A 12,818-nucleotide genomic window follows, 5' to 3' on the forward strand; every position below is an offset into this window, starting at 1 on the left:
TGTCCTCACTGTCTTCCTCAGCTTAGATTACTTCCTAAGCTAGCCACCCTCCCACGAGCTCTCCTCATCCTACTGTTTGTTTTACGGTATTATCTCTCTCCTCTTTCTCCTTCCTCTCCCTCTTTTTATCATCTCTTTGTCTCTCCTCCCATTCTCTTCCTCCCTTCTCTCTCTCATCTCTCCAGCCTCTCGGCTCATCTCTTCCTCTCTTTCCTCTTCCTGCTCTCATCTCTTCCAATCCTTTATCTCTTTTCTCTCAGCCCATCTCTTTATCTCTCTATCTCTCTCAGGGTGTCATGTATCCCAGGCTGGCCAAGACTTCACAATGTAAAGCATGCTGTCCTTAAACTCCCAAAGATCTTCCTGTCTGCATTTCCTGATTGTTGGCTAATCTTGTCCACTTAATTTAGAAAACCTTGATGTGAACCAGAGTTCCCCCAAAAGAAGCTAAACCTTCCAAGTACCTTCTTGAAGGCTAATTAATGGATTATGGAGAAGTTGAAAGTTGCGTGCCAGAGTCTAATTACAATTTACCTTGGGCTATCTTCACCTTCCTTAGTAGCCATTACTTGCCCACCTCTATGTCTGACCTAATATCTTTGTGACTAACAAGTAAAAAGACTTAGATGTATTAACCTAACACACCAGGTAAAAGAACTTTTATTCACCTGATGTAACATCTGTCTGGGAGGCCTCCTGCCTCCACCTGCTAACCCAAGCCTAGAATGCTTTCAGCCTCTGAGACTTACTGCTGAAGAAGCTCACCCTTTCTAGCTCCTTTTGAATTCGGGATGGCTGGTTCAACTCAGCTGTCTGGCTCAAACTCAAGGTAACTAATTCAAACTGGCTTCTCTAACTTCTGACTTTTTGCTCCGCTTGGCCTCAAACTAACTCCAGCAATCTGTTCTAATCTTCTGGCTGCTTTCCATTCTCCATCTGGTTCTGTCTTTACCTGCGTCTAGCTTGATCTCTCCTTAACCAGTCTTGCAAATGTGCCCAGTAAAATGGCTTCCTTCTTTCTGTTGCTTTGTCTCTGTCTCTCTGTCTCTCTCTGTCTTTCTGTCTCTCTCTTTGTTTCTCTCTCTATCTCTGTCTGTCTGTCTCTCTCTCTTTCTCTATCTGTCTCTCTGTCTGTCTGTTTGTCTCTTTCTCTCTCTGTCTGTCTCTGTCTCTCTGTCTGTCTCTGTGTCTCTGTCTGTCTCTGTCTCTCTCTCTTTCTCTCTCTCTCTGTCTGTCTCTCTGTCTCTGTCTCTGTCTCTGTCTCTGTCTCTCTCTCTCTCTCTCTCTCTCTCTCTCTCTCTCTCACTCACTCTCTCTCTCTCTCTGCATTGCTCTCTCTCTCTTAAGTCTTCTCTTTCCTGTCTCATTTGGTGAGAGTTGGGATATCCCTAACCTGACTTATTCTTTCAAATATTTCTCTGATTTGTCACTTGGCCTCTCAATTAGGTATCATTTTCAAACAAGGTTTCTTCCTTCTACAAACTAACTTTACCTTTATTGTTTGGGATTAAAAGTGTAAGTAAGGGTGTCTCTGTATTCCAGCTAGAGGGAATAAAGAGTGTGTGATGAGGACATGTCTATATCACAGCCAGAGTAGCCATGTTGCTGAGTTAAACTTCCTCTACAACACCATTCTTTCTACCAACCAAAGGCTAAGAACGTCATGAGAGGATATCGGAGGCTTGCAGCAGCAGAGATCTCCCCGCTGGACTTTAACTCACCTGTTGATGTTTGGCTTTCTTTGTTCCCTTTCTATAAGACCTTCATCAAACTGCTGCCACACTGGGACATGGAAAGTGGGGTACCTCAAGTCTGTGTTCTTGGACTAACACTGGGAAACAACCCTCTGAACAGTTGACTCAGGAGGTTTGACTCAGGAGGAAAAGCCTTCCCTGGACCTGGGTGGCACCTCTCCTGGGCTGAGGCATGAGCATCAGCATCCCACTCTCCCTGCTTCCTGACTCGGGTGCAGTGTAACCAGCCACCTCACGTCCTACCACCATGCCTGCCCTGCTCACCTCTCCCACCAGCCCTGGACTTGCCATGGAATGTAGACATCACTGTCCCCAACTCCCTCAGCACATATGCACAGGTTTGGGACTGTGGGCTGCTCTAAACAGACTCAGGAAAGCAAGGCTTTCTTTTCCTCCATTCTCCCCAAGGTAAAGCCAATGTGTCCAGAACATGACACATGACAAACAGACCTCTTACGGCTGAGCAGTGTCTTTAGAAAGCAAGGACCTGGGATACAATCCATGACCATGACAAGTAGTGGGGCTGTGAGGATTTCCTCTGAAATCCATCCCAATCCATCCCCACCAGGAGTCAGCAACTAAGTGAGTACTAGAATAACATGTTAGCAAGGTCTAACACAGTGTGGAAAGATGTCATCAGCTGTCTCAGCTACTTCCTCCAGAGACCAGTCCTGGCTACAGTGACATGGAAAGGTGCACCCCTTAATTAGTTTTTCCATAGTACAAAGTCAACTTCCTGGGACTCTGACATTTACTCTTATTTTTTATTCTTTTTTTTTTTTTTTTTTAGTTTTAGTTTGCGATCCGGTCACATGTAGCTGAGATTGGCTTTAGGAAGCTGAGGGTGACCTTGAGCTACTGGTCCTCTTAACTCCCCCATCTGTGGTGCTATGGTTACAGTATATGCTCCAGAACCTGCTTAACATTTTTCAAAGATTTTTAAAAATTTATTATTATGTATACAGTGTTCTGTCTGCATGTACACCTGCATGCCGGAAAAGGGCTCCAGATCACATTATAGATGGTTGTGAGGCACCATGTGGTTGCTGGGAATTAAACTCAGGACCTTTGGTAGAGAGGTCAGTGTGCTTAACCTCTGAGCCATCTCTCCAGCCCCAGATTAACATTTTAAGCATTTTGTGTTATGATTTTGAAAAGTGAGGCATCAGTGTTTGAGATGAAGCTGCTGTTTTAGAGATTTGTCTGGGGTGAGACTCCCTGGTGTTGATCTATGAGCAAAAGATTGAGGAAAGAAGGCAGGAGACCTCAAAAGCCAGGAAGTGTCTCAGAAACAGGGCAGTGGGGAGAACAAGGGACCTTGGGCCTTTCCCACTGATGACAACCTTGTGGAGACATTTTGCTTATTCTGAAAATGAAGATGCAAGATCATACGAGGTTTGGAGAAAGAGGAAAAGGAAGGCACCTGGGATGCTCCTAACAGGAAGGAAGGCACCTGGGATGCTCTTAACAGGAAGGAAGACGCCTGGGATGCTCCTAACAAGAAGGAGCATTTGACTTTTTTTCTTCTTAGTACTCAGGCCTTAACTGTACTTATTCCCTTAAACACTCCCAGGTCTCAGCTTCCAGCCTCAAATAGCCTAACCGTGAGTGGGAATGTCATCTTGTTGACTAGGTTCTTGGACCTATTACATGGAAGACAATGGTGGAGTCTCTCCCATCAGGAAATCAAAGCTGATCTCATGCTTTTGCCCTGTGGGGAAAAATAAATATGTTCTTCACATCATTTGCTCAAGGCTCCAGAAAAGGGCAAACATGTACCTGAGCACCCACAAGTGTACATGTTACTGGGTGTGCCTGTACCTTCATCCAGATACATCTGGAACTCAGCATATCCAGTGGGTTTTCTGTAACACAGGACAAAAGCACAGCTCACTCCCTGACACTGGCCTTGTCCTTCCCTTATGTCATCTATGAGATGTAATGTGAGTTGACCCCAGATCTTCATTCTGATACATATAGCAGATACGAAAGAATCAGCCCATGGCTTATCATGACCTTTGTGTCACCTCCTTGTTTGCTCCACATCATGGCAGAAGGGAACACTGTAAAAATATGGTATATATCTGAAGACCTTCCCGTAGTCCCAGTTCTGGGCAGGCTTCATGACATCCCAGGCCATTGTCCCTCAGAGGCTAGGTGCTGCCTCATTCTGCTAATGTGTTTCGATCTTACACCCATCAGAATGGCTAAGATCAATAACTCAACTGACACCACATGCTGGCAAGGATGTGGAGAGAGAGGAACACTTCTTCATTGCTGGTAGGAATGCAAACTAGTACAACCACTTTAGAAATCTATCTGGTGCTTTCTCAGAAAAGATGGGAATAGGGCTTCCTCAAGACCCAGCTATTCCACTCCTTGGAATATACCCAGAAGATGCACTACCACACAACAGGGACATATGCTCAACCATGTTCATAGCTGCCTTATTCATAATAGCCAGAACATGGAAACAGCCTATGTGTCCCTCAGTGGAAGAATGGATAAAGAAACTGTGGTACATTTACACTATGGAATACTACTCAGCTATTAAAAACAAGGAATTTCCGAAATTTGTGGACAAATGGATTGAACTAGAAATGATCATAATGCGTGAGTTCACCCAGAAGCAAAAAGAGTTAAATAGTATATACTCACTTATACCGAGACACTAGTCCAAGGGGTACGTCCCCATGAAAAACTTTACCTACCAGGAAAGTGGGTCAGAGGGGAGGACATTCTATTGAGACTTTAGGTGTGAGAAGCCTGGGAGAATGAGGAAATAGAGGGATCCAGAGGGTCCTGGAAAACTACAGGTGGGTCTGGGTCTTGGGGTCCGCCTCAAACTATGGCACCAGCCAAGGAAAATATAGGCAGTAAACTTCGAACCCCTACCCAGACTAGCCAATGGACAAGACATTCTCCACTGTTAAGTGGAGAAGGAGATCTGACTTTCACACAAACTCTGGTGCCGCATATTTGACCATGTCCCTTGGATGGGGAGGCCTGGTGGCACTCAGAGGAAGGATAATAGGTCACCAAGAAGAGACTCAATACCCTATGAGCATATACAGGGGGAGGAGGTCCCCCTCAGTCACAGACATAGGGGAGGGGAGTACAGGGGGAGTGGGAGGGAGGGAAGAATGGGAGGATACAAGGGATGGGCTAACAACTGAGATGTAATATGAATAAATTAAATATATATATATATATATATATATATATATATATATATATATATATAGGCATGGTACCCAGATACCAGCTTCATGTATACAGCATGTTTGCCTTCATATAAGCTGAGTTTCAAGCAGAAGTCCATGAAAGATCACAGCAGCCACATTGAACATCTTTATCTACCAATGCCAGGGTTTGGGAGGGAGGCTGATCATCTCCAGAGTCTCTTATCTTCTTAAAAACACCTCATGAATTTTAACATCGAAATGACTTAGGGAGAGGTAAGCTGTGCTGTCCCCCGAGCTCCATCATCTGGCCTCAGTTCTGCCTGCCTTCCTGAGGAGGCCTGCTGGAACCCAGGAACATTGAGGCTCAGCCTTTTCCCACCAATCTTCTACCTTCTGGGTCTACCTGGGGCAAATCCAGCAGAGGTGACCTGTGCTCTGCATCCTGAGTTCCATCGTCCAGCCCAAAGCTCTGCCTGCCTTCCCAAAGTGGACTACTGGGTGCCAGAAACATCCAGATTAGGCCTTTCCCCACAAATATGCCTGCCAGGTGGTCCACCTGTGGCACAGCCATCAGAGGTAAGCTGCACTCTGTCCCATGAGTTCCATCCTAAGGCCCACAGCTCTGCCAACCTACCCAAGAAGGCCTGCAGGACCCCAAGATCACTCAGGGCATCGTGGGGCAGGCAAAAAAGAAGTGAGCATGGCAAGCTGAATTTCCAGGACCAGGTCTCTGCCTGCCTCCCTGATAAGTCCTTCTGCCATCAGCTATTCCACTCCTAGGCATATATACGAAAGATGCTCCACCACACAACAAGGACTTTTGCTCAACTTTGTTCATAGCAGCCTTGTTCATAATAGCCAGAACCTGGAAACAACCTAAATGTCCCTCAGTCAAAGAATGGATAAAGAAACTGTGGTGCATTTACACTATGAAATACTACTCAGGTATTAAAAACAAGGAAATCTTGAAATTTTCAGGCAAATGAATGGACCTAGAAATGATCATCCTGAGTGAGTTAACCCAGACCTAGTGTTGTGGTCTGTGCGAGAGGAACAGCAAAACAGCTCTAAAACTCATGGAATGTGGCCCATCGGTTAGCAAGCCCACGATGGGTGTGTCTCGATGAGGTATAACCCTGAGAACTGCATGTCCTGAGGACTTCATGCTGCTATGAATCATAGCTCTGCTTGTTACCTTTGTGGTCCTTATAATCCCCTTAATACGTGAATTGTGTGAGCACTATAAAGGGGGCTCTCAGCCCCTCACTGGGCACCATCGCTGGCATACTCAATAACAATGCTTGATCTCTTTCAGGCATTGCTGCTGGAGCAGACTAATCATTCAACCACAACCTCTGAAAACAACCTGCAGATGTAGATTGTTAACAATGATCATTACCCTTAGAAAGGATTTGGAAAAATAGATTGTTCAAGAAGGTTAGGTAAAGATGTTTTTGCTAGTGGCTTTAATGCAGAAAGTCTTAAGGAAAAATAGATTGTTTAGCAAAGTAAGGTAAAGATGTTTTTGCTATTGGCCCTGATGCAGTAAATCTTAGGGGACAATTGAAGTTAAGAAAAAGTACACTCTTTTTAGTAAAGTTAGGGACTTTTTGAAATTGGCAAAGCAAGAACAATGGCCCATAGCAGCATTGGCTGAAGTGATTCTTTCAAGCTGGGCTGGTGACTGAGATGACTATTGATTTCCTTACTCTATTTTTCTGCCCTCAGCTTCCTGATATGATTTAATAAAACATACTAATGAGTAGATGAGCACCTTTAGGACTAAAAGTAGAAATGGCTAGTTCTTTTTATATAGGAGTTTAGATTGGTGATGATTCTTTCAAGATCTTTATAAGATTACTTCTTAAGATAATTGATTTCTTCTTTGTAACTGTGAACTGCAGCCTTGCCAGTAAAGGAAAGCTGGCTGAGGAATTCCCTTGTTTGCTTATGCTCTGTTAATGTGTAACAAGTTGCTTAAGTACAAATGTATGTGGGTTCTCAGAAATAATGTGTTATTCATGTTTGTTCCTCACCCATAATACGTAAAACATCTGATCACATGAAGGTATTGGAGAACATGATTTTCTTATGTATATCCATTGTAATCATTTATTTATGGAGAGATAGAATGTAAACACATTGTGGTTTTTGTACTCCTTGAAAGATTTTTGTTGGGGCATATAAGCTATAAGAATAAGGAGAAGGAAAAGGATAAGAAAACACATAAGAATAAGGGTGAGGATGAAATAAGACAATAATAATAAAAAGAAGAAGCAGCTTGTTCAAACCTACCTGCTGGAGTCTGTCCTACTTCATCATCGTGTGTGTGTGTGTGTGTGTGTGTGTGTGTGTGTGTGTGTGTGTTTGTCTGCCATGTATGTGTGTGTGTGTGTGTGTTTCTTTTCTCTCCTTCTTTCCCTTTCCTTTTTAGATGCTTGCCACCATCAGTTCTAGCCCCTGCTAGGAGCCACCAGCCCTAGCCCCAGCATGCCACCATCAGTAGAAGCTATTACCAGTAACAATCAGTTCCAACATGGAAGGTTGCCCTCAGAGAAAGTCTACAGGGTCACCAGCTAGCCAGCCACAGGATTCATGTCCCACCTAAGTTTTCCTTAGTTGATGTCAAAGCTGGACTTCCATAACCCAGAAAGCTACATGTAAGTTCAATTTTCTTAACAATTATACTTTATTATGAGCTTTTTAAATGAGTGCACCTCCCTTGTAAGCCAACCAACCTACATAAGAGGAAAAGAGGATTAAGGAAAACAAGAACAAAACCTGGGTATCAGTTCCTGTGACTCTCCTGGTGTAGTCAGCAGGATTTCAGCAGACTAGCAATCACACCAAAGTTGCTGCTGGAACCTGGAGCAACTGGAACCAGAAGGCTCTGCCAGAGCCCAAAGCCTTGAAGCCTTCCCTGGAGCTGTTCTCTGTAGGAGCCTCTCGAAGTGCAGGGATGAACAGCAAAAAAACCAAGTCCCCCCCCCAAAAAAACCCAGCCTCCTGTTTTGGATACACACACACACACACACACACACACACACACACACACACACATCCTCTCAATTTGTTCAAGAATGTTTTTCACCAAGCTCCCCTATGAAGTAGCTTGACTTCTAAGTGGAAAAACATCCTGCTCCCTTACCCATCCCACACTTTGGATCAAAACAAAAACATGTCTATCTCCTCTTCAGATACACATGGTATATACTCACTTATAATTGGACACTAACCAAACAGGGATGTCCTCAGAGAATCTTAGAGGGGGATTGGGATAGATGATGGGACTTCCTGTTGGGACTCCAGGTGAGAGAGGTATGGGAGAATGGGGAAAGGAAAGGACCCAGAAGGTCCTGGAGCCCTACAAGAAGACCATCAAGGCTGGCAGATCTGGACCCAGAGGGGTCTGCACAAACTACTGTACCAACCAAAGACAATGCACACAGTAAACCTAGAACCCCTGTTCAGATCTAGCCAGTGGGCATCACATTCCCCACAGTTGTGTGGAGAGCAGGGACTAACTCTGACATGAACTCTGGTGCCTCCTATTTGACCACTTCCCCTTGGTGGGGAGGCCTGATGGCACTCAGAGGAAGAGGAAGTAGGCTACCAAGATAAGACCTGATTGGCTGTGATCATATGGTGGGGGAGGAGGTCCCCTTCTGTCACAGACCTAGGGGAGGGGAGTAGGGTGAAAGAGGGAGGGAGGGAAAATGGGAAGATACAAGTGAGGGGATAACAACTGAGGTGTAACCTGAATAAATTATTTAAATAAAAAAGAAATACATGAAAATAAAACTAAACAGATGAAGAAAATGGTTCAAGGGTTGAAAATGAAATTGAAGCAATAAATAAAATACAAACTGAGGAAATCTTGGAAATGGAAAGCATAAGTAAAAAAACAGGAACTACAGCCGCAAGTATCACTAACAGAATACATAAGATGGAAGAGAGAATCTCAGGCATAGAAGATAAAATTAAGAAATCCATATATGAGTCAAAGAAAACATTAAATCTAAAAAGTTCCTGACACAAAACATCCAAGAAACCTGGAACATTATGAAAAGACTGAAGCTAAGAATAGTAGGAAATAGAAGGAAAATACTCCCAGCTCCATGGCCCAGAAAAGATTTTCAACAAAATCATAGAAGAAAACTTCTGCAACCTAAAGAAAGAGATGTCTATAAACATACAAGAAGCTTACAGAACACCAAATAGATTAGACAAGAAAGGAAATTTCTTCCACTACATAATAATCAAAACACTAAGTGTACAAAACAAAGAAAGAATATTAAAAGCTGAAAGGGGGAAAAGGCCAAGTAACATATAAAGGCAGACCTGTCAGAATTACATTCAACTTCTCAACAGAGACTCTACAAGCCAGAAGGGCTTTGGCAGACATCTTGAAGATCCTAAAAAACCACAGATGTCATCTCAGACTACTATATCTTGAACTGATTTTTTTATTTATTTTATCTGATTGTTTGTATATTCCTGAGTTTCTTCCATTGCCTCTTTATAGGCCTTCAGAGCTTGAACCGGTTTTTTTTTTCCTTCATCTGGTTGTTTGTATTTTCCTGAAATTTTTCCAGTGCCTCTCTACTGGCTTCTTTTATGTCTTCCACCTGTTTGGCTGCATCTTCCTGCATATGATTACGAATTTTATTTGTTTCCTCCATTATCATCCTCATTACTAAGGATTTGGGGTCATTTTCTTGTATTTCCATTGTGTTTGAGTTCTCTGGGTTGTTTTCTTTGGGATAGCTGGAATCTGGAGACCCCATATTGTTTTGTGTTTTTTTGCATATGCTTTTACGCTGTCCTTTAGACATCTTACCATCTCTGTTTTTGTTGGGTAGCTTCCAGAGTTGGTTGGAGAGAGCCTGATGATAGATTCACCTGTTTTTTCACAATATCCCTTGGCCGGAAGCTCTGATGCTTCACTGGTCTGGATGGCAGGAGGCTAGCCCTGTTGCTTTGGACTCTCACAGCCAGTGATCCTCAGCTACCCTGTACTGTGGGTCCTGCAATCGTTCTGGGTCTCTGAATGTGTGATGGGTCAGGCCAAAGTGTCCACAGCCTTGTGGGTCCCCTTTTAGCACTGGAGCTCTCCAGGGACTGAAGCAGGTCAGATGGAGGTGGTCTGATGGCCACTCTACTCCCTGTCTCCCTGAGAATTTCTTAATCCTGGAGCTCTGGTGCTCTGCTGGTCTGTGGTTCCTGGTAGCGTTTCAAGACCCAGGCTGCTTGCAGAGTCCAGGTTAGTGTCACAGGGCCCAAATCATCCACACACTGAGTCCAGTTCATGTCTCTGGGGCTAAATGTGTCTCAGGGCCTGTTCCATGCTCTTAGTCCAGTTAGCTCTGAGTCCAACCAGGGTCTTGGGCCCAAAGCGCACACTGAGCTTGCCAAGTTCAGTTAAAGTCTCAAGACCCAAACTTCCCACCAAGTCCAGTCAGAATCTCAGGACTGGGACTGCCCACCAAGACCAGGCAGGGACTCCAGGCTCAACCCACGCTCTTAGCTCAGCTAGGTTCTCTGGGGCCAAACTGCTCACCAAGCTCAGCTAGAGTCTTTGGGCCTAACTGCCCGCTAAGCGCAATTAGGGACTCTGGACCCAAACCGCACGCCAAGCTCAGCCAGAGTCTCAGGGGTGGAATTGCACACCCAGCTCAGCCAGCGACTCTGGACCTACACTGCACTCTGAATTCAGCCTGGGACTCTGGGCCTAAACTGCGCAGAGAGTCCAGCTAGAGTCTCAGGGCCATGATGTGCACAAAGTTCAGCTAGAGTCTCTGGGCCCAATTGCCCGCCAAATCCAGCTAGGGACTCTGGGCTGAATCTGAGTGCTGAGCTCAGCCTGCATCTCAGCAGCAGAACTGCATGCTGAGCTGAGCTAGTGTCTCCATGGCGGAACTGCACGCTGAGCTGAGCTAGCATCTCTGTCGTGGAACTTCTCACTGAGCTGAGCTTGGGTCTCTGGGGCCGATCTGCAAGCCAAGTCCAGTTTGGGTCTCAGGGCACGAGCCCTGCACCAAGTTGAGTTTGGGTCATGGAGCCCAAACAGCTCAGCACAACCCAAATTTTGCCCTGAGTCCCCTCTCCCACAGCAACTCCCACTGGCCACCACACCAATCGCCTCCGCCAGAGAGCTCTGAGCTGCAAACCTCAGCCCCCACTGCTGCTGCCGCTCTGGTCTGAGAAAAATCCACGCTCCTCCTGTGTGTAGGGGCATTCAGGTCCTCTGTACCCTGAACCCTTCGAACCATGGAGCAATCCTGCTGCAGTGGTGTGGGGACCTTGGTGTTCCTGGTTCAGAATTCTGTGCAATTCCCTGAATTGTTTACTGGAGCTTCTAAACATGGTCCACACTGCTCGCCGCCATCTTGGATCTCTTAAAACCTTTTTTTAAAGCAAGTATAAAGTAGGAAAATATAATGGAAGGAAATTATACTTGCATGGAGGTTTAGGTTGGAGTAATTATTGTGCAACATTGTGCTATAGGCTAATTAAATAGGTTCTGGTCTCTCTGTGTGGTTATTTGAGTATAAACCTGGTTAAAGGATAACTGCAAATTTTACTAAAACAATAATTCAATATTAAATAGTAATAGTCCTTCACCAGGGTAGAGTATATATTTGTTCAAAGGGAGGAATGCCATGGAAATATGAATGGGCATCATTTTCATGGTTGGTTTTGACAGGGAGGCATTTGTGGGTATTGCAGGAAGAAGAGTACAGGTGCCAGAGGCACAAAAGAAATGATGGGATGCATTTGGGTGTGCAGTGAATGGAACAAAGTCAACACACATTGAATGTATGTATGATTTTCTTTTGCTTTTGCTGGAAAACAATGATGTAATGATGTAATATGGGCTAAGTCACAAGCATAAGCCATCAGAAGATGTAAAAATTGCCAGTGGGATATTTAGCAAAGTTATTTGAGTAGAATTTGCTTGTCCCTCCAGTTTGCCAGTGTCATGCCAAGGATCTGGAATGAGACATGTTATTGTCTGCCAGGTATAGGAACCTTTTATTTTCTGTTTTTCCCTAGCTTATCCTTGAATCAGTCCAAAGTTTAGCCTGTAAGAATGATAGTAACAACTCCTATAGGTATCGAGCCCATGGAGATATGTAGGATCTGTCTGAGGGAGAAGCAAACATATTTGTCAGGATCCCTTGTACTAGCATTTGGGTATATTACAATCTCTATGAATTGTTGACATACTACTAGTGAGAAATGTTTGGTTTTTATTATCTGATTTCTCCATTAACTCAATTCTCTGAAATAGAACCAACAAAGCATTGTGTTAGCAATAGTGAGGCTAGCCAAAGCATTAGTGTTAAGCAGAGTAAAAACAGCCATGAGGATAACAGAAAGATGGGACATGGAGATGGACAAGATGGTGGCACCCAGTATGTATGATGTCTAGAGAGCAGAGGAGCACAGGCTGGGAAACTAACTGAAGGGAACAACCCAGGAGCACCAGGCTCCCCCCTCATCACATCCCAACAACCTTCAGTTCAGAAGACACAAACTTTAAACACCCAGCACTCCTTCAAATACTGTTCCCTTGGGGAACAGAGAATTGGTGGCACAGCAAAAACAGGTCAGCAAAGAAGCTACAAATCCAAAACACAGTTCTGGGGACTTCTCAGACTGAACAATTGGGGAGGATAAGAAGAACCTCCCAAACCCTTTTGTGGCTGGATATCACCAGGGCTTGAGAATCACAAGCTCTAAGCACACTGCACTCTTCTGAGTACTAGAGTGAGTGTAGGCCCCTGGGAAAGAGGATCAGCACAGAGAAACAGATACAGCATTCTGGTCTCCAAGTCACTGATCTAATCTGCAGCTGATCCCTCTGAGAAGACCA

Source organism: Acomys minous (genome assembly GCF_964271855.1).
Source record: "Acomys minous genome assembly, chromosome: 10".
NCBI classification, from domain to species: Eukaryota; Metazoa; Chordata; class Mammalia; order Rodentia; family Muridae; genus Acomys; species Acomys minous.